We start from the raw sequence: 20,955 nt of genomic DNA, 5'->3' as shown, positions 1-20,955 counted from the left end.
AAACCAGAATCAATGTCTGCATTTTACATTCTCTTTGAAGGCTATACACAGCTGTAATTACCAGCAGTTGTAAGTTACCACATAGCTCTTGATAAACAAGCACATTTATTTTTAAGGCCAAAGCATTACAGAGAAAACATATTAACAGTGATAAAATAACCTACACGCACCCTATTAAGCTTACCTGAGATCATCCCAACTCCAACAAGGGCTCTGATAGGAGTCAGTCTTTCATACCACACCGAAAGGTTTTTGTGTGGTTATAAGTTCGTAATAGCCTCATATCATAACTAACATCCCCAAGTCTTTCCTTTATTACATGTTGAGCCTTTGATGTTCAGATTCCCTGAACCAATAATCAGCAGATAATGGTCTCCTCCTCAGACTGTAGCTTCATAAGGCTGGGGTTTTGCATAACCAGGGGTGGGGAATTTTCATTCACCTTCTCCCATAGATTCCTCAGGAAACCCACTTTACACATATTGTCCCAAAAGACCATTCTTGTCTGCAACATTGTTCAGTACAGTCCTTTGCTCATCCAGGCTCACAATAATATGTAACCTTTGCATTTAATACAATGGATGCCAAAGATACTTAAACTTAACTTCAATACTGTTTTCCAAGAATACTGCAGGAAATTGCCATGCCTGTCACACCTACTTTCAGCAGATGGACACGAAAACACCAGCGCTTTGACATCAACAACTTTTTATATGCTTTAAGGAGGGCTCTTAGCTCTCAAGCTCCATCAGTTTACTGACTGTCTTAGTACTTTTAGGCTATAGGGTTCATTTTCTTGTGTTAGCTAACATTTTCCAGAGTTCACCTGCTAGTCAGCAGTTTCCACTCCACTCCCTCATAGTGCATATGGCACTCAACAGGTAAGACAGCAGAGATGCCCAACATCAGCTCCCACCAAATAAGCTCAGATAGTAATTAAATACCCACATGCAATAGCTCTACAATTCTACCAGGCCCAAAGGGTCACTCCCCCACACCATCCCCACAGTGTTTGCAAGGTCAACACAAGAGAGAAAGGTAAATAGGTTTTATTTCAAAACACTCCTCTCTATCATTAATACACTGGGGCAAAGGCATATACTACTCCGGAGGGAATTCTGCACCACTGCAAGATGCAGAATTCCCTGTTTTCCCCGCAGAATTTCTGGCCGCCACTGTGGGCCGCTGGACTCTGCAGAGCCCAGCTTGCACTGAGCGGATCACCCAGCCTGGCTGGGCTCAAGGCTGCATGGTCTTTGATCCTCATTCTCCCAGGGAGGGGAGAGGGTCTGGGAGACCCAGCCAGATATGTGAAAGGGTGAGGAAGGGCACGGCCACACTATACCACATCCCCCGGCAGGACAGTAAAGAAGTTGGGGGGAGTAAAAGATCTGGGGGTGCTGGTGTGTGGGCTGGGGGCTGCCCAATGGCTTGGCTCTGTGGTGAGGGGGGCCCCCACGGCTGGGCTCTGTGGGGAAGGAGGATGCTGGGGTCTGGGCTGGAGGGTGCCCCACAGCTGGGCCTTGGGAGGATGGGAGTACAGGTGTCTGGGCTCTGGGGGCCCCCACACAGTCCCCTCCAATACCGCCCAACTTAAAACTGGGCTTTTATAGGGGTTCCTTGAATTCTCTACTCCTGGGGAAATCGTTTTTGCTGTTGTCTGTATTGTTGACATACTTGTTGACAGGTATTTTGAAATAAATTACCAAAATAATTGAAACTGGAAAGAGTATATTGTGTTATTATGACAGATAAAATATGCAGAATTTGGCAGAATTTTAAAATATTGTGCACAGATTTAAAAAAAAAAAATGTGAGGAGAATTCCCCCAGGAGTAATATACACAAAAGCCTCTCTTGTGTTCTGTTTCATTCCATTGATTGTACTTCCGACGTATGGGGGTGTCTTCCAATTCATAACTGGGGCATACTAATGAGAAAGTGTGATGGAAGCTAGACTTGCCATTACTCATACTGTTTTAATTCTGCACTGAAACAGAAGGCTCCAATCCGCAAAGCACAATATCAAACCCGTATCTTTCACCAATTTGACTGTGACTTCTGGATGCTCAACCCTTCTTAAAATCAGGCCCAGGTCTCTCAAATTGGGCCCCAAGTTTAGAGCACACTTTTGGACATCTTGGCAGAGATAACTTTCCTAAAAATTGATTAATAGATGATGGTTTTATTGGCATATGTTTGAGAAGACCACATAACTTCCAAATGGCATAAATCAACTGGTAGAGCACATAGACAGGCAAATACACAATGAGAAGAGAGTCTGTCCTACAGGATCAGGTCAGAGTAAGCACCTGAGGAAACAAAACGATATATGCATTGAAATGAACTGCAGGCTACCTGTACTGCTAGCACATCCAAGACCAAAACCACCAGGAAGGGTTCTGGGGATATATGTGAAACAGACAGTTCAGAATAAAAACTCTGTACTTATTATGAAATATAATTGTTCCATGGAAGACCAAAGGGCCATAACTGACTAGCAATGCTGCTTTCTTATCAGTAATAAAGGGCAAGGAAACACTGTATTTCACTCAGCTTTAACCAGTAAGAGAGAGAGGTCAGTTTCACTTTGTGGACTTATTGATCATGTCAATACAACTCTGAGAATTGGGATCACTGGTTATCTACAGTTAGCTGCAAAAGCTAGCAGAGGGAGCACAACATCTAGGTAGGTGTTATATAAATACTGGATATTTTAAAACTTTGTTCTCAAATAAGTGTTTGATTTTAAAAAATTGAGGTATGGGAATCTATAGGACATTCCCTACAAAATTATAGCAATTTGAAAGCAAGTAAAATATTAGGCTTAAACTACTCAATATCCCTTCAACATTTTCAGAGGTAAATCCATTTGCAATAGATTAGTCAGGCCACTAAACCTCTCTGGTTGGTAACAGACTTCAATTAACTAATAGCAACAACTTAACAAAATGGGATTTCAATTTGCACTTCACAACTGGCACTGTGTCTGCTATGAAATAGCATCAGTTTACCTGGTCAGCCAGCACTCAGCGCTTTTTATTCTTACACAGTTTGGGGATTGATTGACTGTAAGCAGCAGAGCTGTACATGGTGCTGCTTTTACCCATCCTAACAAACCCCAGAACTCAATGGCTTTGCACCTGTTCTCCAACTCATTTGTGTGACAAGCAGCAGCGTGAAGCTGAGCTGCAAAAGCCAAACTCAATCATGGCAACCACCATGAAACAGCACTGTAAAAATCACAACTAAACGCTTTGTGCTCTTCGACATTTAGAAAGGCCTGCATGTGTGCATACATGTATGTTGCTTTCCCAGTGAAATAAGCAAGTGTAAAATATACCCAAAAAGAAATTACATGCAGCTGGCCTGCAATTCATTTACATCACAGTCGCACCCAAAGACTCCAATCAGGGTCAGCACCCTGTCCTATAAGGATTTATCCAAACACATCTACTAGAGTTCTTTTAGGGGTCAACAAGCATGTGGACAAGGGTAATCCAGTGGATATAGCGTACTCAGATTTTCAGAAAGCCTTTGACAAGGTCCTTCATCAAAGCTCATAAGCAAAGGAAGCTGTCATGGGATAAGAGGGAAGGTCCTCTCCTGTATCAGTAACTGGTTAAAGATAGGAAACAAAGGGTAGGAATAAATGGTAAGTTTTCAGAATGGAGAGAGGTAAATAGTGGTATCGCCCAGGGGTCAGTACTGGGACCAGTACTATTCAACATATTAATAAATAATCTTGAAAAAAGGGTGAACAGTGAGGTGGCAAAATTTGCAGATGATACAAAACCACTCAAACTAGTTAAGTCCAAAGCAGGCTGTGAAGAGCTACAAAGGGATCTCACAAAACTGTGTGGGTGGGCAACAAAATAGCAGGTGAAATTCAAATGTTGATAAATCCGAAGTAATGCACATTGGAAAGCATTATCTCAACTATACATATAAAATGATGGGGTCTAAATTAGCTGTTACCACTCAAGAGAGAGATCTTGGAATCATTGCGGATAGCTCTCTGAAAACATCCACTCAATGTGCAGCGGCAGCCGGAAAGGGATAGATAATAAAACAGAAAATATCATATTGCCTCTATATAAATCCATGATACACCCCTATCTTGAATACTGCGTGCAGATCTGGTCGCCCCATCTCAAAAGAGATATCAGAATTGGAAAAGGTTCAGAAAAGGGCAACAAAAATGATTAGGGGGATGGAACTGCTTCCATATGAGGAGAAATTAATAAAACTGGGACTTTGCATCTTGGAAAAGAGATGACTAAGGGGGGAGATGATAGAGGTTTATAAAATCATGGCTGATGTGAAGAAAGTAAAAAAGGAAGTGTTATTTATTAACAGGCAGCAGGTTTAAAGCAAGCAAAAGGAAGTATTTCTTCACACAACACACAGTGAGCCTGTGGAACTCTTTGCTAGAAGATGCTGTGAAGGCCAAGACCATAACAAGGTCCACCAATGGCTATTATCCAGCCACTGAAGAGGTCCACCAATGGCTATTACGCAAGATGGGCAGGGATGGTGTCCCTAGCCTCTGTTTGCCAAAAGCTGGGAATGGGCAATAGGGGAAGGATCACTTGATGATTACCTGTTATTATGAGTAAGGGAATGCAGAAAGATGGTGGTGGGCATCAAGAGCAAGGAGACAGGTACTACAATGGTAACCACAGTATAAGAATCTATATAGAATAGAACGAGACTGGCACCAGAGAACATTTGGGAAAGGAACAAACAGCCAGTTAGCAAAGAGTAAAAGGCTCAAAGTTGTGAAATGCAGAGTCCGATATCACATCACTGGTTCCCTGAGCCTGAAAGGGTCAGGTTGGGGTGGGAGGTAGCGTGGTCCCTGAACTGCATTTCCACCCACGCTGCTGCTGCCCCTAGAGCTTGCCAAGCAAAGGCCTCATTGCCCAACATTCAATTCATTGTCTTCACTGTCCTGGAGAGCCATACTTAAAAGAATTCCAGCAATAGCAAACACTCCCCTTTCCCACCCCATTTTAGTAGCTCAAAAACACCCCTTCCTTTTTATTTTTTGTTGTGTGAATGAGCCCTGTGGGTCAAGAGAACTCAAGAAATCATTCCGTTTCCCTTTAGCTTGTGCATTTGGTTCTTCCACTCCACCTCTGTGACACAGACTCCCACATGCAAAACATCAAATTGTTAACATTCTCCCCCTCCCAAAGTTAGCCTGTTTCAGAAAATTATTTTGAACATCTCTTTTGCAATGAGATATTGGGAAGTTCAAATCAAGGACCGTCTTGCACAATAGTTCAGCTGCCAGAAGAATTTGGCTGTTCTCTGCTGAACTCAAGGCAGTCAATTACCCCAGTTCCAAGCTCTCTAACACTGAGCTGAACCAATGTAAACCCTAGCTCTTGGCGTGAAGAACGGAAGAGAAGAGACACAGCAGAGCCTTAACTGAATACTGATAAAGCTGCATGTGGTGATGGGACTGTCAAGCTCTTTATCAGTGTTTAAAAAAAATATATATAGAGAGGAGCACTCTAAATTTCCTCCTCCAGCAGATTTAATACTAAGATAAATTAACCACTACTCCCACTCAGAAATATTTTCTAAATACAACATCCCGCATTTTTGTGCCTTTGCGTATCAGAATAGTTAAGACTCATTCATTTAATATGGATTTTACCCAACAGAGAAAATAGCCTATGATTACCCAGTAAAGAATAAACATTGACAGTGTATAAAAACCATGGCCCCTGCCCTGAGCACCTGACAGTCTTAAAGAGACTTGCAACACAAAACCACAAACCAAAATATACTGGTGATGATTCTGTCTCAGGCACCAGTCTTGCAAATGCTTTTCACATGTGTGCACAGGTGTGCAAGATCAGGTCCTTAAAACAGATTTTTTTTAAATGGGAGAGCAACAGCAATGCAGGATAGCAAGTTATTTAGAGCTCTACACACACACACACACACAGTTACTAGATTTACCCAAAAAGGAAATTTTAGAGCTGAGATACCTAACTGAGATATGTAAGCACATACTGTACCAGACAGCGTTGAAAAAGAATCAGATGGCACTAACCAGGTCTTTGAATTTTAGCATACACAAAAACAAGACTCTTTTTTGTTGTCGTTTCTAGTCATAATTTTAGAGAAACAAGCAGTTCTGGAAGGTATGGTTTTGTTCCTCAGCTGTTTGGCCTGGTCTTGGTGTTCCATGATGACATAACTTGGCTAGCAGTTCCCCCAATGGTACCAATTTCCCCAACTGAGACCTTGAGGATGTAGCCAATTTCCAATCCTTACTATTCAACTATGCAGGCATCTGAGTTTCCATGGTTGGTTAGGGCCAGAGTAACTAGCCGGCAGCAACACACGAGCACTGCACTGGTAAGATTCATGGATTAAGTCAAGACTACTGGTGGTATCATGTTATAATATGAAGTATACAATCTCCTAAAGCCCTTGTATAGGGAGACGGATTGGGGGATGGACAAATTCTGCTATGAAGAGAAATTAAAAAGATTGGGATTACGTACTTTAGACAGGAGATGTGCGATGAGATATGCTAAAAAGCATATAATATAACAAACGGTCTAGAGAAGGTAGATCAGGAGCTTTTGTGCTTCCAGTCTCATAACACAAGAGCAAGGGAACATTCAATATCAATAAAATAAAATACTTTTTCATAACAGGTTATTAGACTGCAAAACTTATTGAAACAAAAAGTAGACGAGACCAAGAATTTAGCAAGTTTCAGAGAGAGATTGAACAATTAAATGGATAACAAGAATATGACTATCCAGAGTTATAAATGTTATTGCAAACAAAATCTCTGGAAGGGATATTAAACTTTATGTTTTAGGTCTTAAACCAATCTCTATTAGAGATCAGGATATAACCTAATGTTGGGGGCAGATTATTCCACATATACCCACTGGAGGTTAACAACGCCTTCCTCTGTAACAGCTGGCACTGGCCTCTGTCAAGATATTGGACTCCATGGATCTCAGGTCTGATCCAGTCTGGCAATACCTACGTTCCTATCTTCTTATAGGCACATTTTTTACATTTAAAAATAAATCTATAAAAGTAACGGGGAGAGGCCTATGAGTACCAGTCACAAAAGCTGGATGCACCAGTAGAAGGAGCAAAGGCTAATAATCGAGTGCCATCCAGCAGAAACCAGTGCACTGCATAACTCAGTCCAGCACACAGGGAGATGATCTACTTGGAGACACAAAACCCGAAGTGCATCACAGTCTTGGTCCGTCCACCTCCTCAATCCCACCCCCATCAGAACCCTGAGCGCTGGCAGAGCCCCCAACCCTTCCCCAGCAGGACTCCCCAATTAGTTCTGATGCAGGAACCCCATCCCTATTGGGTTCCCCAGGCCCGACACTGCCTCTGCTCCCACATACGAAGGTCCTCGGCACTACTACAGCGCCTACCCATGAGAGCCTGAACCCCTGCCCCCCCCACATACACATGCCCCCTGTTGGGGTCACTGACCCTGATCCCCACACACACCAATACACGTCCCCGTCCATCAGGGTCCCTAACCGTGATCACCCACCCACCTCCATGAATCCCCCCCATCAAGTGCTGGACATCTCCACCACCATGCACCCACCCTATTAGGGTCCCTGACCCCCCTACCACCACGCACCCACCCCATTAGGGTCCCTGACCCCCCTACCACCACGCACCCACCCCATCAGGGTCCCTGAGCCCCCTACCAACACGCATCCACCCCATCAGGGTCCCTGACCCCCCTACCACCACGCACCCACCCCATCAGGGTCCCTGAGCCCCCTACCACCACGCATCCACCCCATCAGGGTCCCTGAGCCCCCTACCACCACGCATCCACCCCATCAGGGTCCCTGAGCCCCCTACCAACACGCATCCACCCCATCAGGGTCCCTGAGCCCCTTCCCCCAAGTGCCCCCCCTTCAGGGTCCCTGACCCCCCCCCGCCCCCACACGTGTTGCCCCACAAACACATCCACACATGCCCTTCTCCCCCAACACGGTCTTTGACCCCCCCCCCCCGCGCGCGCGCACAGGCGCCCCCCCCATCAGAGCCCCTGGCCCAATCCCTATCGCCCCGCCCTCCCAGCAGGGCCCTGGTGTTGCCCCGCCCTCCAACGACACCCCCCCCCCAGACTGTACCACTCGGCGGCGGAGGACAACCTGTCTCCAAGCTCTTGGCTGCCCCCTCAGGCTCCCCCCATCCCCATCTGCTCCTATCCCAGGCTAATAGGACAGAGTCGCCTCCCCCCTTCCCAGGTCATGGTATGATCCTTCCTACCTCCTGCGCCTCCACTCAGCCCTCCGCTGGGAGGCGCCGTCCCGGGCTTCACCCCGCCGCCACCCTCGGGGGGGGGGGGGGGCCGTAACTGCTGCCGCCTTCTCCTCCGTCCGTTCGAACCTGCTCCCCCCCCCCCGTCCAGGCACAGTTGGTTTGTCCCAAGAAGCCGGCCGCTCTCCGCCACCTCCCCTACACCGCAGGATCACACACGCCTTCGGCCATTTCCGATCGAGGAGCGGAAATTAACGACACCAGCCGAGGCCGTACGGAAGTAGCCGAAGCGGTGAAGGAAAGTCCCCAAGGAGCAGGAGGGCCCAGGCGTAGGACGACTCGGGTCTAGTCCGGAAACTGACGAAAATTGTCGAAGTTCCGAAGCGTTCCTCAGCCCCTGGGGGAGGGGGAGGGATGGGAGGAGGAGCAGCAGCACCGGCTGCTCCCCTCACTGCGCAGCCGCAGTGGGTGGCGGCTCCCGAGTCCCTTCCCCGCCAGGGGACTAGCCTCAAAGGCAGAGGCTGCCCCGCCCCAGGCCCTCCTCGTGACCCTGCCCCCCAGCAGCCCCATCCCCCCCCATCACCACCCCTGCTCCCACCCACCTACCCGTCTCCTCCACCGCCCACCCCAGGGGGCCTCAGGAGCCAGGCTTGGGGGGCTGCTGGCCCTTCCCGGGCCGGGTCAACAGCCCCTGCATGGTCCATTGGGGGCTGTCCCACTGGCAGCCCCACGCCCTGGGAGATGAACGGGCTAAAAGGCCCGGCCCAGGGAGGACAGAGACGTTAATCTGTCCACCCCAACAAAGACGCACGTTCGCGTGTGGTAGTCACCGGGCCCTAGAAACAGAGATTCCCACCCAATACCAGGGACCGTACAATGACCCCACGCTCCTCGGTTCCTCTGTGGGGGGCATGAGCATTCCCCATTGGGTAGGAGCTATTCCTCGCCGTCTGCCGCCCTGGCTGAGACGGGGGATGGAACCGGGGACCTCCAGAGCTCAACGTCACCCATTGCTATAGCCTGAGCTAGAGAGCCAGGCCCGTCAACAGACTTACTCTGTGGATCAGGCACTGCCTAGGATGCTTAGCACACTCACTGACTGGTAGATTATGGTCAAGCGGGCAACCTCCCTTCCACCCCCCAATTTTACCCTTCAAACATTGAGCAAGAAGGGTTGCCAACTTTCTACTCACACAAAGCCCAACACCCTTGCCCCACCCCTCCTCCAATGCCATCCCCATGCCCTGCCCCTTCTCCACTCACTCCATCCCTCCTCCCTCTGTCTCTTGCTCTCCCCACCCTCCCTCTCTCTCAGGGAGCTGGGATGCAGGAGGTGCGGGCTCTGGGGTGGAGCCAGAGATGAGGGGTTTGGGGTGCAAGAGGGGGCTCCAGGCTGGAGGGTGCAGCTGAGGGATTCGGAGTATGGGAGGGGGCTCTGGGCTGAGGCAGGGGGTTGGGGTGTGGGAGGAGGTATGGGCTCTGGGCTGGGGCCAGAAATTAGGTGTTCGGGGTGTGAGGGGGGCTCTGGGTTGGGGCAGGGTGTTGGGGAATGGGGGGGTGCAAGGGCTCTGGCTGGGGGTGCAGACTGGGTTGGAGCGGAGAATGAGGGGTCTGGGGTGCAGGAGGGTGCTCCGGGTTGGGACTGAGGGGTTAGGAGGGCAATAAGGACTGGAGCAGGAGGTTGGGGCACAGGGAGGAGTGAGGGCTCTGGCTGGGGGTGCAGGCTCTGGGGTAGGAAACCTTTTTTCTGTCATGGGCCATTGACCCACAAAAAAAAAAAAAAATCAAATCATGGGCCATGCACCGGGGAGTGCAGAGGCTCGGAGGCTCAGGGCCCCCCCCCCGGCAATGGGGCGAGAGCAATTCCTAACCCACAAGGATCCATTCTGAGATTTCTATCCTAAGTCATTCAGTCACTGTGCACTTCTGTAACACTTTACAAAATGATGGTCATGTGCCATCACTAGTCTACATCATGAATGGTGTTCCAGACTTCTGGGGAGGTTATCACATTTTGCAATATCCCATGAAAGATGGTCTTGTTGCATCATGAAAAAGGATGTCATGAAAAACACTGCAACAGCCCTGGACTGTCTTGCATGATCTACTTGCATGATCTAAAGCACACCATTGGACTCATCTTCACTAGCAAGCTAGTTTGTGTTAAGCTTCAACCAGGAGGAGTAATGTTAACACGATGTTAAACATACCTTTGCAAACACCGTAAATAAGGACATGTCATGTTTAACACAACAGCAGGTTATGAGTAAACCTTATTAAAAATCAGGATAATCATGCAAATTTTAGCATCGGTGGCAATCCTTCAGGGGGACGAAAACAGAGCATAAGGGTTGGGGAATAAGATACATGTGGGGGGGGGGGGGGGAAGAAAGATTAAAGATGGAATCCACCTTTTATGCAAAAAGGGTTTGCAAAACTAGGTTATGCCTGTCTGTACAGAGAGATTCAGTACTTCATTATTTTTTTAACAGGCCTCATGCATTTAAATATTAATTACATATTATAGAATATACCTTTGGTGTGTCTTGAAAGGCTCTCACACCCATCGGAATCAAATCTCTCACCCCAGAACATATGCATTGACAGATCTGGTCAGAAAGGGACGCTTGATCATATTGTAAAAGATTAGGGTTTTACCTGTTCAAAAGGGGTAGGCTGACAACTGCAATTAGCAAATTTCTAACCATAACACAGTGAAAATCTCTTGGAGTCCTAACAACAGGACACAGAAATTATTCATTGAAAATGTATAATCTGAAGAGGGTAGGCCCAATTTTCCACTGCCTTGCACTTTTATAGTCATTTACATGTGTGCAAAATGGTGGTAAAATGCAATCAAATCAAATTCTCCATTCATGCCAGTAGAACTGTTTTACACTCACTTTCCACTGGTGTAAACAACTTCACCAGGTGGAAGGCTCACTATTGGTTATGTGGTATGAAGTTTATTCTCACGAATGGGGAGCATGCGGCACAGAGGAAGGGACAGAAGACGTACTGCAGGTTTAAAAGTTCTCAGAAATTGTGCATCATCATATTTTCCAGAAAGAAGACAACAGATAATGACAGCATTACAAGTTATCTAGACAAGATGTCACCCAGGCTAATGAACACACCCACACATCCTCTCTTGGGCACATACACCCCCCTTTGTCTGTGCTCACTCTTTTCCACCACCTTTACCCTATTCTTAAGCATATCCACCACAGCATTTGCAAAATACTTACCGTTTTTAAAACAAAGGTTGTTCAGTGACTGTACAGCATGTTAAATTTTGAATACACTTCGCAAAACTTGTATGCAGTATTTGAAACTTTTTCAAATAGTTAATGAATACAAGAGGTTCAAAGTAAGCTTCCAAAAGAGAATACACCTTTATATGAATGAACATTTTTACGATGTATAAGTGATATTATCCATCGTGCTTCAAAGCAGAGGCCATCCACTAACTGAATTGAGAAGAAAAATTTCCCCTCTAATCTGTTTAGTTCATAACTGTCCAAAACCAAGGATTATAGCATAGTCCACTGAATGAACTGGTACAGCAATTCTTCCGTACTTACCATACTTTTGGAACTCCCCTCTTCCCACTCTGTGAAGCTAGACAACTTCAAAGTGCCGTACAAAAATAATCAATCCATCCCCAGGACATCTCTGTGAGATAGATAATGCTACTAGCATTTTACAAAAGGAGAAACTGAGGCAGAGATATTTCTCAAGCTCACAGAGGGAGGATGTGACAGAGCAGGGATCAGACGGTAGGAGTTTATTATTTGTATTGCCGGGGGCCAGGTCCCCATTGTGCAAGGCGCTGTACAGACAAAACGAAAAGTGATCCCTGCCCCAATGATTTTACAATCTGGCTCTCAATGCTATGCTCAGTTCATGCTTCTCTCTTGTGAAATTCCCTCACGGATACAATCCTTTCTGGACTTAGAGAAGGAAAAAGAAGTGGAGAACTGATCTCCCAAGCCCCCAAAGAAACAGTGAGCTTTCAGGAAAAGCAGGCAGCTTGGCCAATCTCTCCTTTCCTTCATTAAGTTCTGCCAAGATTATTATGTACATTTCAGTTAGGGAAGAGTAGCTCTGATTTAGTTCTCTTACGATTTTTATCCCTATTAAGACATCAGTACTTCCAATCCATCCGGAAGGAACTCTCTGCTCTGACCTCCCACACAGTGCAGAGCTGCTGCTCATCTGCCTCACGCATAGGGAGAGGACATCAGCACCATTTCAAGTACACCTCTAATAAAGATAGTGGCATGGTGACATATCCCCAGCTCTCACTCCCTTCCACTTTCACAGCTATTGGTTTCATTCCCTTTACCCAGCAGTATTCACAAGATTTCACCTCAAAACTGTATGCAATTGGGTGAAGGGTTCCATCAGTGATTAAAAAAAAGGGGGTTAAAATTCAGTGCAGGGGTCCTGTTAGCACCTTTTCTAACTAAAACAAATCTTTTGGTCTTGCTAATTGTGTTTTTGTTTGTTTGTTTAAATCTAAAGCTACCTTTGTGCTGGGAACCTTTTTGTCTGCCTGGAAGTGAGCCTGGGATTGAGAGTTGCAGTTTCTGATGGGATGATCCCCCTCTCCTTTCTTGTACTCCAACTCCATCCATTTTACCTCTCTGCCTTTCCCATGGCCAGATCTCTCCCATCTCATTTACTTCTAAGCATTTCTCACATCTAATGTACTGGTGTTTCCTCCCCACTGGAAAGCACATCAAGTTACTCTGAGTGGCTATTTCGAAGATCTGATAGGGGCCAGTGCTACAGATTCTTGGCACCATCCCACAGCCTGAGATGAACCCTGAAAAGCATCTGTCGCTCTCCAAGGCAGCAGCAATCAAAGTTTTCACCCCCTCCCTCCACTACAATAGCCATTAGGTTGGTCTCTTTCCTATCATTTTAATTGATTCTGTGTTTTTAAAACTTGCCTTCTTTCAGAAGAGATAGCACCCAGGCCATGAGCATTTGTGCGTATTAAAAGATCTCATGGTATGTTCGCAGGTAGCTGTCTTAACCGCAGTTTGTGTTCCTCAGACATTCTTGTTAACTGCTGGAAATGGCCTACCTTGCTTGTCACCACGAAAGGTTTTCCTCCTCCCCCACCCCTGCTTCTGGTGATGACTCATCTTAAGTGATCACTCTCCTTACAGTGTGTATGATAAAACGCATTGTTTCATGTTCTCTGTGTGTGTATATAAATCTCCCCACTGTATTTTCCACCAAATGCATCCGATGAAGTGAGCTGTAGCTCACAAAAGCTTATGCTCAAATAAATTTGTTAGTCTCTAAGGTGCCACAAGAACTCCTTTTCCTTTTGCGAATACAGACCAACATGGCTGCTACTCTGAAACCTGTCAGTTTGTGGTATTGGATCTCTCAGTCTTCAGCCAGGCTGCTCAGTACTTGCATAGGAAGCCTCTAAAGAAAACCCAAGGTGCTGCAGGAAATGATAAGGGAACTAAATAGGTAATATGCATCCCTCAATCATTACAGAAACCAGTGCCTCAGCATGATGCTCGGGAGCACTGTGCTGCTGAACCCTGGATCCTGCTGAGACCCTGAATATTTCTGGCCATTAAGAATCCCTTGGCACTCTTCACAAAAAAGAAGTGTTAATCTGGTGTCCTGACCAAATTCTAATTTAGGTAATTACATTCTATTGAAATTCCCATGGTAGTTGTTAAGGGATACGATTTTTTCTTTACTTCATTCTGTGTCGTGGCACAGTATGTACGATCAGAACAGCTGCCAGGTTTTGCAGCGTATGTAGCACCATGTCAGTGGTAGGTGAAGGGATCCCCTGGTCAGGAAAGGTACCATATAAAGTTAAGTATTTTAACAGCACAAAGTTATCACTGCCCCAAAAAAAAAAAAAAAAAACACAGTAAAGTCCAGAGGGCAGGGAAACACCGAATGACAATATCTATACCATGCTGGAAAAAGTAAATATAAAAAGTCGTTGGAAACTGGAACGTCGCAGAGCCACAGGTGTAATGTAATGCAGTCTTTTCCCTCCCGGCTTCCAATTCAGACTTATGGCGTCACCCAACACAGAGCTTGGGCTGCAATCCAAAGAGCGAGGAAGTGGAATTGTAAACGCTGCACATGGGAATCCTGATCAAGTCACAAAACATGGAATGTTTACAAGACATGAAAGCTTTTGCTAACACTCTTGGATGCTAAAGAATACTGCCGTTTAGTAAAAATGGGTGGGGAATAGAAATAAGTGTTCCCTTGATAACAGAGACACCGATATGCAGTGAAGCTTCCGTCTCCTACTGTACCTGGTAATTTGAAGATGGAAAATCAAGAGATAATAGTCTGGGAAGAAGGTTTTACTTTAAAGCTAAATACTGAGGGTCACAGGAAAAATATATCACATCACATTGTCACATAAGTCATTAACAATTAATATTACATTTTACATAACTCCATTAAGCTACTTTATGATATTGTATTTACATAACTGCACTGAAATATTAGCTGAATGAGAGCCACAATGCTTAAAAGGGTAATTTTCATACTGAAGCAATTAAATACGCAAAAAGGGATTAGAAGCGTGGTCAGAAGTAAGCCGTGAGGGACGAGATGGCTCAGGAGATTGGTAATGCAATATAGAGCTTTTCTCCTGTGCCCCAGGTCACTAGCAACTGAAAGTTGTTACCACCTGACCATTGTATGGTGGCCTTTCTAGTAGACAAATATACCCGCTCACAACTGGCCCCCTCATGGCAGTCTCAGAGAAGCTAAATGACTAACTGTCACTAGACCATGAAGACTGAACTACTTCTCTCTCCCAGATATGGACCCTCTACTATGCCTACCCAGGTCTTACCGGGAGGGAATGGTTTGTGGTGGATTTGAGCACACCGTGCCTCTTCTGTGGATAGAGGCCTTCAGAGCTCTCAATCCAAAAATCTTTCACCAAGCACCAAAAATTCACTCAAACTTCATTATAAATAACAAAAGCTTTCATACTGTAGTACACCTACTGAAACTACTGAAGTGGTACTACTGCGACAGCAGCAAGGAGCAACCTACCCTTGCAAACCTTTGATTTGAGGGGGTTAAGTGCCCAAACTGGGCTGGTTCTGCAGAACGCTGAGGCTGCCTTTTGGAGCAGTAAAAGAGAAGGAACAATGCATGGGGCTAATTCGCTTCAGTGAGCCCACCACTCTAAGGGCCTGCTCTATTTCTTCTAGTTCCCTTGAATTCTGTGTGTCAGTGCAAGTCAGATTTCTCCTTTCCTTTCCTCCCTCAAAACACACACTTTGAAGTTTTCCAGAGATACCCTTGAAGGAATGTCCATAGGGGACATCTGAGTAACTCCCCAACCCCCAAACTCTATCCTACCGCAGATGGCTAAGTTATAAATACAGAGGCATTTGGTAACTGTTGGTAGGAAAGAGCAGCCCGGCTCTTTTTCAACTCATTCAAGCTGTTTGTTCAACTTAAAGCACTGCTGTCTAATGCAGTTCAGACAAGAAGCTGACGTTCATTTTATTTTGACATATCGTTACCAAGTTATTCTGTAGTATTTAACCTTTAACACGATTTATAGTGACTGAATACTGCTAATTTAGGCCCCCCAATCCAGCAGAGCACACATGTAATGTCAAGCACAAGAGTAATCCCCCTGAAGTCAATGGTTTGTTGGAGTGGGCCACAAGACCCAATGTCGTGAGGTTGCAAGCACCTCAAATTCCATTGCAGTCAGTGAAATTTGAGGGCCATCAGCACTTTGCAGGACTGAAAGGTTCTCTACTACAGGGGCTCCCAAATGGTGGGCCATGACACAGTCCCAGGTGGTCCACTGGCGCAACTGCAGTCTCCAGTCAAACTCTTAGTAAACCTTTAACGCCATGTGACTCGTGTAATCTAAGTAAAAGCTACATAAATGTAATGTTTTGAGCTGTATCTGTCACAGTATAGAAAAACCGGATTTGTTTTAAAGAAACAAGCTGCAATATGTCAAGTTTAAGTCTCGTGAGTACAACAGTGCGATTCACTGCAAGGTAACCTAGCAACACAGACACAGTCCTCCATTTACAACCATAAAAAACAGCAAGCAGTATTTCAATCTGACATGGATCGATTTATTTTTCAAAAACAAGAAGGGTGCACTGGTGGAGAAGATAATGAAAGTCCTAGTCCTGGACCATCTGCAGCTACACAAAATGAGCCAGCCCAAAAAAGAAAGGGGTAAGAAAATATGATAATATGTACCTGATGTCTGGATTCTCCTTTACCGGATAGGATGAGTACCCATTGCCTTAGTGTGTTATAACTGTCATTTTATATTTTTATTTACAATATTTGATTCTTTTCTAATTAGAAGACAATAGGGTTGGGTCTTTACTTACACAGCACAGAAATTCAGATTTTACACTAAAAAAATAAAATAATGTTGGACAACAAATTTGTTTTAAAATCAACACCATGATGTTATTTAACAATTTGGTTAATGTGTTGCTTATTGTTCAGTTTTATACATTTGTACATTTATACACGGTGTTTTCTCGGTTTGACCACCACATTTTGTTCTCTCAACATATTTGTAAAGTGTAGTTTTACTAAAACTGTTTGGTTTGAAAGATCTTGAAGTATTTCTTTGCATGCATATTGCTAGGTATTCTATTATTACAATTGTTTACATTAAAATGGAAAGGAAAAATGTACATTGTTTATTTACATGTTACACTTTTTACATATGTAATAATTAAAATTAATAATTTTCCTCAAGAAGTGCTAATAGTGGGCCACAATACCTATTGCAGCTGGGAAAAAAGTTTGGGAACCCTCCTGCTTTAGTGGACAAAACACTGGATCTACGATTCAGCCATGACTCGTAAGAACCCCTCAATGCCAACTGGCAAGGCAGTTACAAGAATATCCAGATCTTGGTCTGTACAATCTTATTCACCAAAGAATATCGTATGAGGTCTTAAACAAAAGCTGATAGTTAACATTGTTATGAAATCTATGGAGATATTAGCTAAGGAGGTACATATCTATACTGAAAATAAGTTCCTAAAGTCTGTATCGAGGCAGAGTTAACAAAAAGGTGTATTCACCTCTCTCTGTTGACATGTAAATTAAACATTGTAAATAGGGCTGTCAATTAATTGCAGATGACTCACATGATTAACTCAAAAAAATTAATCGTGATTAAAAAAATTAATCGCACTGTTAAACAATAGATTATAAATTGAAATTTATTAAATATTTTTGATGTTTTTCTACATTTTCAAATATATCTATTTCAGTTACAACACAGAATACAAAGTGGACAGTGCTCACTTTATATTATTTTTTATTACAAATATTTGCTCTGTAAAAATGATAAAAGAAATAGCATGTTTCAATTCTACTCATACAAGTACTGTAGTACAATCTCTATCACAAAAGTGCAACTTACAAATGTAGAATTATGTACAAAAAAAACCTTCACCCAAAAACAATGTAAAATTTTAGAGCCTACAAGTCCACTCTGTCCTACTTCTTGTTCAGTCAATCACTAAGAGAAACAAGTTTGTTTACATTTATGGGAAATAATGCTGCTCACTTCTTAATTACAATGTCACCTGAAAGCAAGAACAGGCGGTCACATGGCACTGTTGTAGCTGGCGTTGCAAGATATTTACATGGCAGATGCACTAAAGATTCGTATGCCTCTTCATGCTTCGGCCATTGTTCCAGAGGACATGCTTCCATGCTGATGACGCTTGTTAAAAAAATAATGCATTAATTACATTTGTGACTGAACTCCTTGAGGAAGAATTGTATATCTTCTGCTCTGTTTTACCTGGATTCTGCCATGCATTTCATGTTATAGCTGTTTCAGATGATGACCCAGCACATGTTGTTCGTTTTAAGAACACTTTCACTGCAAATTTGACAAAATGCAAAGAAGATATCAATGGGAAATTTCTAAAAGATAGCTACAACACTCGACCCAAGGTGTAAGAATCTGAAGTGTCTTCCAAAATCTGAGACGGATAAGGCAGGGAGTATGCTTTCAGAAGTCTTAAAAGAGCAACAGTCTGATGCAAAAACTACAGAACCCAAACCACAAAAACAAAAATCAACCTTCTGCGGGTGGCATCTGACTCAGATGATGAAAACGAACATGCGTCAGTCCGCAATGTTTTGGATCATTATTGAGCAGAACCCATCATCAGCATGGACGCATGTCCTCTGGAATGGTGGCTGAAGCATCAAGGGACATATGAATCTTTAACACATCTGGCATGCAAATATCTTGCGATGCCGGCTACAACAGTGCTATGTGAATGCCTGTTCTCACTTTCAGGTGACACTGTAAACAAGAAGCAGGCAGCATTATCTTCTGCACAAGTAAACAAACTAGTTTGTCTGAACAAGAAGTAGGACTAAGTGGACTTGTAGGCTCTAAGGTTTTACATTGTTTTATTTTTGAATGTAGGGGTTTTTTGTACATAATTCTACATTTGTAAGTTCAACTTTCATGATAAAGACACTGCACTACAGTACTTGTATTAGGTGAACTGAAAAATACTATTTCTTTTGTTTTTTACAGTGCAAATATTTGTAATAAAAAATAAATATAAAGTGAACACTGTCCACTTTGTATTCTGTGTTGTAACTGAAATCAATATATTTGAAAATGTAGAAAACATCCAAAAATATTTAAATAAATGGTATTCTATTATTGTTTAATCGTGTGACTAAGAAAATTAATCGCGATTCATTTTGTTAATTGCTTGACAGTCCTAATTGTAAGCCAATACAATGGAAACCCCACTTACATACAAAAATCAATGGGGGAATGTGAAATAAGCACTCTAGAGAATAAGCTAAGGGAGGTTATCCTGACTCTAGGGCCCAAAAAAAGTACTCTGGGGGAATATAAAGAAAACACAAGGAAGACACCCCTTTATCCTGCATGTAGGAAGTAAACAGTGAGTGCATTTATAGTCATGAAAACAGGATCTCAACCAGGCTTGGTGGAAAACACTGCAGAAAACATGTGAGGTGATATAAATGTACTTAGACTGGAGGTTAACCTGTTATGGTTAATCTCTACAAAGCAAGTTAGAATTTTGTTTTATATTAGCATCCTATTAGCCACTCAGGCATTCTCAGAATACCAGACATTACAGTACTTCTGGGAAAGGTGCAAGCCTGCCCCAGCTGGGGTGACCCCGCCTCCACCAGCATGACAGTCATGCTGCTCAGGGGAACAGATGCCATTTTTAAGAGTGCACCACTTTGCCACTTCCAGCATGAATTTGCACGCAAGGGCATGCTGGCGGGGGGCAGGGCAGCATGCTCTTCAAAAAGGCATCCCCCTATCTGATACTAGACAAAACCACATCCAGTTTTGTCTAAGTACAAGACAGGGGACAAACCCTAGAAAAGCAGAACTGTCCAATTTGATACCGGATGAGTGGCTTGCCTATTTTAAACTTGCTGTTTCTATTATCTTTACTCTCTATTTCTTAAAACTTTGGTAATAAACTTATGGATGGTATTTGCACTATAAATATAGCTGAGTGCTGTGGTATTAAGCTGAGTGCTGATCCTGAGTCATATCACACAAGCTGAGATATACACTATTCCCTTAGGGGCAGCAGACCTGGCACTTCTGCAAGTGTTCAGTAGAGAAGGGGTTGGACACTACAGGTGAACACTTCAAAAGGGCTCGGGGATTGGGGTGCACCGACTGTTAACCTACAAGGCAAAGTAAGGGCTGGCACAGCACAAAGGAGAGTGTCTGGGTGGCTCACAGGCTAGTGGCATCAAGGAGCTGACATCCAATTAAGCACAAGCAGGACTCTCTTGCCCTGGAGACAGAGGGATAACAAGGTGATTCACAGCCCTTGGTACCCCGAGAACCAACACATCAGGAGACATGGGTTCAACATCTTGCTCAGTTACAGACTTCCTTTGTGACCTTGGGCAAGTCATTTAATTTACCCTGTGCCTTAGGTCCCCATCTGTAAAACTGGGACAACACTACCCTTCCACACAGGGCTGCTTTGAGGAAATAATTCATTACAGATTACAAGGTACTCAAATACCATGGTGACAAGGACTACAGATGTAAACAGATAGAGAGAAAAAAATTAGACAAAAGCCAAATTGGAATACATTTTGTATTTGGAAAAATTCTACTTAAATATATTTTTAGTTCCTTCTGTGATACTGAGTGAACTGTCTGTCTGCTAATGTATTTAAAAATCACCCAGTGACATTCAAAATTTCTGTAGTGCTTATTCTAAAGCAATAATATTTGCCTGTGATTTTCTAAAATGTGTCTTTGCACCTATGTAGCGTGGGAAATCGTGATCATGGTGTCAAGACTGACAAATGTGTTTGCAGCTTTGGTTTCCCAGAGGGCCGTGCTTGTCTCTTCACAATGAAAAAGCGACAGATAGAATCATAGAATCATAGAATATCAGGGTTGGAAGGGACCCCAGAAGGTCATCTAGTCCAACCCCCTGCTCAAAGCAGGACCAAGTCCCAGTTAAATCATCCTAGCCAGGGCTTTGTCAAGCCTGACCTTAAAAACCTCTAAGGAAGGAGATTCTACCACCTCCCTAGGTAACGCATTCCAGTGTTTCACCACCCTCTTAGTGAAAAAGTTTTTCCT

General features: G+C 44.1%; 1 protein-coding gene across 4 annotated transcripts in view; it reads right to left on the bottom strand.

Moving 5' to 3' along the window:
- EXTL3 (exostosin like glycosyltransferase 3) overlaps nt 1–20,955 on the bottom strand; it is a 242,058-nt gene that overhangs the window by 201,985 nt on the left and 19,118 nt on the right. Inside the window, exon 1 of one of the 4 annotated variants that reach the window (XR_006279658.1) lies at nt 8,301–8,691. The exons of 1 other annotated variant lie outside the window; for it this stretch is intronic. The gene's annotated coding sequence lies outside the window, so the exon portion shown is untranslated. Of the gene's footprint in view, nt 1–8,300; nt 8,761–20,955 lie in introns of those variants that run through there. 2 more of the 4 variants (XM_038395005.2, XM_043510073.1) reach the window with 2 other exon arrangements.

Source organism: Dermochelys coriacea, chromosome 3 (genome assembly GCF_009764565.3).
Source record: "Dermochelys coriacea isolate rDerCor1 chromosome 3, rDerCor1.pri.v4, whole genome shotgun sequence".
In the NCBI taxonomy this organism is placed as follows: Eukaryota; Metazoa; Chordata; order Testudines; family Dermochelyidae; genus Dermochelys; species Dermochelys coriacea.
The sequence above is the reverse complement of the archived record's forward strand: the minus strand, read 5'-3'. Positions and strand labels throughout refer to the sequence as shown.